Here is a 6583-nt window from a genome sequence, read left to right as displayed (position 1 = left end):
AGGAGCTGGAGGAACTCGACAACCTATGATAACCATCTTTGTAACCTATATGTAACTCCTTTTTTGTAACAAGGTTCAAATAAAGCAAATATATATGTGTACATACAAAAGAATGGGGGTGGTAGGAGAATATAATATTAGTGTTCAGTGAGAGACCACAAGGTCTCCTCTGAATACTCTTTATTTTCTTCTCCGAGGCTATGGGTCCCCACATTGGCACCAGAGGTGGTATCCTCACAATTTTATATATATATATATATATATATATATATATATATATATATATATATATATATATATATATATATATATATATATATATATATATATATATATATATATATATATATATATATATATATATATATATATATATATATATATATATATATAAGGCACAACTCTCCTAAACACGAGAGTGAAGTATACAACTTTAGAACACTTTCCCACCAGGAGACTCGAACCCTTGCCAGCACAGAAGCCTTCCAGCAACTGGCATAACAGGTACGCCTTAACAGTTTGAGCAGTTTGTGGAGCGTGTTAAGGCGTACCTGTTATGCGAGTTGCTGGGAGGCTTCTGTGCTGGCGAGGGTTCGAGTCTCCTGGTGGGAAAGTGTTCTAAAGTTGTATATATATATATATATATATATATATATATATATATATATATATATATATATATATATATATATATATATATATATATATATATATATATATATATATATATATATGTTTCATTGAATATGACCGCATATTCTGTATTTATTATTTTCTGGTTTAGGGCTTCTATCCCTCTAACTATTTTCTTAGCATCAGGGCTTAATTGAAATAGGAGTTCTCCAAAACTCATTTTCGTACTTTTAAGGTGAAGAAAAGAAGTGATTTACTATAGAGTGTATTACACTTATTTGTATAATTTGCACGACGTTTCGAACCTCCATGGTTCATTCTCAAGTGAACAGATCTTACAATACTAGTTGATTTTATACCCGCATTAGGTCAGGTGATAATACAATGAAGGTGAAAACATGGGGGGATACATAAGGGATAAACATAGGGGCTGCAGAAGGCTTATTGGCCCATACGAGGCATCTCCTATCCAAACACAAAGATTAATCCAGTGTAATTGACCTGTTATGTTGGACATTGTCTTCTGTGTTGGCATCGATATGTTCTTGTCTTGTCCTTACTCTCATGGTGGGTAGAGTAAATAGTTCCGTGATTTGGGTGTTCATGGTAGGTCGCTCTATTCTTATGTGAATTGCCTAAAGAATTTGTAATCTTCTTGAATCTTGGGTTTTGTCTATTATGCAAGTATTCTTGTTCAACATTTCTCTTGTTAGAGTAATGTCATGTGTAATGACATTACACATTAGAGTAATGTGAAAACCTGCTGCCAGTATACACCAATATATATATATATATATATATGTCGTACCTAATAGCCAGAACGCACTTCTCAGCCTACTATTCAAGGCCCGATTTGCCTAATAAGCCAAGTTTTCATGAATTAATGTTTTTTCGTCTACCTAACCTACCTAACCTAACCTAACATAGCTTTTTTTGGCTACCTAACCTAACCTTACCTATAAATATAGGTTAGGTTAGGTTAGGTAGGGTTGGTTAGGTTCGGTCATATATCTACATTAATTTTAACTCCAATAAAAAAAATTGACCTCATACATAATGAAATGGGTAGCTTTATCATTTCATAAGAAAAAAATTAGAGAAAATATATTAATTCAGGAAAACTTTGCTTATTAGGCAAATCGGGCCTTGCATCGTAGGCTGAGAAGTGCGTTCTGGCTACTAGGTACGACATATATATATATATATATATATATATATATGTGTGTATATCACGAAAATAAACACGTGATTAAGAATGTGACAATGTCAGACCACGGAGGAAAAATGAAACAGGAAATTTCCTTAAGTACTTTCGTATATTAAATACATCTTCAGAAGGTCATTTTACAGATCGAGTGATGGGTATAAATAGGCAGGAAGGAGTGGTGAGGTAAGGTGAGGTACAATACTTGGACAACGCAGACGGCCCATTGGCCCATCAGATGCACCCAATTGACACATCCGATGTAGCCCAATGGCCCATCTGATACAGCAGACATACAAGCATAATATATAGGTAATTATAACTTAAAGAAGTAAATATATACAATAAATTAGTGAGACAAATGTTTTTCAATGATTCTACTTAAATCGCCCTTTAGCTGATCTATTAGAAATGGATCTAAGTTATATAGACCACTGCTAATATTCAAATTACTTTCTTTGGTGATCTGTATCAAAGCAGATTCAATTATGTTTCTGTTATAGGTGCTTTTACAATTTGTTATTGAAGAAGCACTCTCCCAATCAATTTGGTGAGCTTTTTCTGACAAATGCACAAACAAAGCATTGTTTGTGCATTGTGCAAACATGGCCAATTGTCTAATGCTTTGTTTGTGCATTTGTCAGAAAAAGCTCACCAAATTGATTGGGAGAGTGCTTCTTCAATAACAAATTGTAAAAGCACCTATAACAGAAACATAATTGAATCTGCTTTGATACAGATCACCAAAGAAAGTAATTTGAATATTAGCAGTGGTCTATATAACTTAGATCCATTTCTAATAGATCAGCTAAAGGGCGATTTAAGTAGAATCATTGAAAAACATTTGTCTCACTAATTTATTGTATATATTTACTTCTTTAAGTTATAATTACCTATATATTATGCTTGTATGTCTGCTGTATCAGATGGGCCATTGGGCTACATCGGATGTGTCAATTGGGTGCATCTGATGGGCCAATGGGCCGTCTGCGTTGTCCAAGTATTGTACCTCACCTTACCTCACCACTCCTTCCTGCCTATTTATACCCATCACTCGATCTGTAAAATGACCTTCTGAAGATGTATTTAATATACGAAAGTACTTAAGGAAATTTCCTGTTTCATTTTTCCTCCGTGGTCTGACATTGTCATATATATATATATATATATATATATATATATATATATATATATATATATATATATATATATATATATATATATATATATATGTCGTACCTAATAGCCAGAACGCACTTCTCAGCCTACTTTTCAAGGCCCGATTTGCCTAATAAGCCAAGTTTTCATGAATTAATATTTTTTCGTCTACCTAACCTACCTAACCTAACCTAACCTAGCTTTTTTTGGCTACCTAACCTAACCTTACCTATAAATATAGGTTAGGTTAGGTAGGGTTGGTTAGGTTCGGTCATATATCTACGTTAATTTTAACTCCAATAAAAAAAAATTGACCTCATACATAGAAAAAAGGGTTGCTTTATCATTTCATAAGAAAAAAATTATAGTAAATATATTAATTCAGGAAAACTTGGCTTATTAGGCAAATCGGGCCTTGAATAGTAGGCTGAGAAGTGAGTTCTGGCTACTAGGTACGACATATATATATATATATATATATATATATATATATATATGTCGTACCTAGTAGCCAGAACTCACTTCTCAGCCTACTATTCAAGGCCCGATTTGCCTAATAAGCCAAGTTTTCCTGAATTAATATATTTACTATAATTTTTTTCTTATGAAATGATAAAGCAACCCTTTTCTCTATGTATGAGGTCAATTTTTTTTTATTGGAGTTAAAATTAACGTAGATATATGACCGAACCTAACCAACCCTACCTAACCTAACCTAACCTATATTTATAGGTAAGGTTAGGTTAGGTAGTCAAAAAAAGCTAGGTTAGGTTAGGTTAGGTAGGTTAGGTAGACGAAAAAACATTAATTCATGAAAACTTGGCTTATTAGGCAAATCGGGCCTTGAATAGTAGGCTGAGAAGTGCGTTCTGGCTATTAGGTACGACATATATATATATATATATATATATATATATATATATATATATATATATATATATATATATATATATATATATATATATATATATATATATATATATATATATATATATATATATGTCGTACCTAGTAGCCAGAACTCACTTCTCAGCCTACTATTCAAGGCCCGATTTGCCTAATAAGCCAAGTTTTCCTGAATTAATATATTTACTATAATTTTTTTCTTATGAAATGATAAAGCAACCCTTTTCACTATGTATGAGGTCAATTTTTTTTATTGGAGTTAAAATTAACGTAGATATATGACCGAACCTAACCAACCCTACCTAACCTAACCTAACCTATATATATAGGTAAGGTTAGGTTAGGTAGCCAAAAAAAGCTAGGTTAGGTTAGGTTAGGTAGGTTAGGTAGACGAAAAAACATTATTTCATGAAAACTTGGCTTATTAGGCAAATCGGGCCTTGCATAGTAGGCTGAGAAGTGAGTTCTGGCTACTAGGTACGACATATATATATATATATATATATATATATATATATATATATATATATATATATATATATATATATATGTCGTACCTAGTAGCCAGAACGTCGTACTCGGCCTGCTATGCAAGGCCCGATTTGCCTAATAAGCCAAGTTTTCCTGAATTAATATATTTTCTCTAATTTTTTTCTTATGAAATGATAAAGCTACCCATTTCATTATGTATGGAGTCATTTTTTTTTATTGGAGTTAAAATTAACGTAGATATATGAACAAACCTAACCAACCCTACCTAACCTAACCTAACCTATCTTTATAGGTTAGGTTAGGTTAGGAAGCCGAAAAAGTTAGGTAGGATAGGTAGTCGAAAAACAGTTAATTCATGAAAACTTGGCTTATTAGGCAAATTGGGCCTTGCATAGTAGGCTGAGAAGTGCGTTCTGGCTACTAGGTACGACATATATATATATATAGGTGGTAGGAGAAGATAATATTAGTGTTCAGTGAGAAACCACAAGGTCTCCTCTGAATACTTGTTATTTTCTTCTCCTAGGCTATGGGTCCCCACATTGGCACCAGAGGTGGTACCCTCACAAAAATCTCTCTCTCTCTCTCTCTCTCTCTCTCTCTCTCTCTATATATATATATATATATATATATATATATATATATATATATATATGTCGTACCTAGTAGCCAGAACGCACTTCTCAGCCTACTATGCAATGCCCGATTTGCCTAATAAGCCAAGTTTTCATGAATTATTTGTTTTTCGACTACCTAACCTACCTAACCTAACCTAACCTAACTTTTTCGGCTACCTAACCAAACCTAACCTATAAAGATAGGTTAGGTTAGGTTAGGTAGGGTTGGTTAGGTTCGGTCATATATCTACGTTAATTTTAACTCCAATAAAAAAAAATTGACCTCATACATAATGAAATGGGTAGCTTTATCATTTCATAGGAAAAAAAATTGAAAAAATATATTAATTCAGGAAAACTTGGCTTATTAGGCAAATCGGGCCTTGAATAGTAGGCCAAAAAGTGAGTTCTGGCTACTAGGTACGACATATATATATATATATATATATATATATATATATATATATATATATATATATACATGTATATATGGGTATATATTGCAAAGCCACAGAACTTTATTACAGCAAGTAGATATAGGAGTACAGAAGTGTGTATATGAATAAATAATACATTAAGAGTCTCGGTGACAGTATTACTGGAGTGAATATTTGATCCCCTTAAGTCTGTCAATAATATTTGAACAGTGATATAAAAGTGAGGGGATAAGTCAGAAGGTATCCAGCCTAGGACAATAATAGGACCATCAGGGCCCAGACATTTACTTCAGTGTGTCACACATGACAACGTTCAGGCTGGTTGTCCTCAACGTCAGTGTGTCACACATGACAACGTTCAGGCTGGTTGTCCCCAACGTCAGTGTGTCACACATGACAACGTCCAGGCTGGTTGTCCCCAACGTCAGTGTGTCACACATGACAACGTTCAGGCTGGTTGTCCTCAACGTCAGTGTGTCACACATGACAACGTTCAGGCTGGTTGTCCCCAACGTCAGTGTGTCACACATGACAACGTCCAGGCTGGTTGTCCCCAACGTCAGTGTGTCACACATGACAACGTTCAGGCTGGTTGTCATCAACGTCAGTGTGTCACACATGACAACTTTCAGGCTGGTTGTCCCCAACGTCAGTGTGTCACAAATGATAACGACCAGGCTGGTTGTCTCCAAAGTTAGTGTCACACGTGACTAAGTCCAGGCTGGTTGTCCCCAACGTCAGTGTGTCACACATGACAACATTCAGGCTGGTTGTCCCCAACGGGAGCCGGTCGGCCGAGCGGACAACACGCTGGACTTGTGACCCTGTGGTCCCGGGTTCGATCCCGGGCGCCGGAGAGAAACAATGGGCAGAGTTTGTTTCACCCTATGTCCCTGTTACCTAGCAGTAAAATAGGTACCTGGGTGTTAGTCAGCTGTCACGGGCTGCTTCCTGGGGGTGGAGGCCTGGTAGAGGACCGGGCCGCGGGGACACTAAAGCCCCGAAATCATCTCAAGATAACCAAGATAACGTCAGGGTGTCACACATGACAACGTTCAGGGTGGTTGTCCTCAACGTCAGTGTGTCACACATGACAACGTCCTGGCTGGTTGTCCCCAACGTCAGTGTGTCACACA

Source organism: Procambarus clarkii, chromosome 50, assembly GCF_040958095.1.
Source record: "Procambarus clarkii isolate CNS0578487 chromosome 50, FALCON_Pclarkii_2.0, whole genome shotgun sequence".
In the NCBI taxonomy this organism is placed as follows: Eukaryota; Metazoa; Arthropoda; class Malacostraca; order Decapoda; family Cambaridae; genus Procambarus; species Procambarus clarkii.
This window is presented reverse-complemented; position numbering follows the sequence as displayed.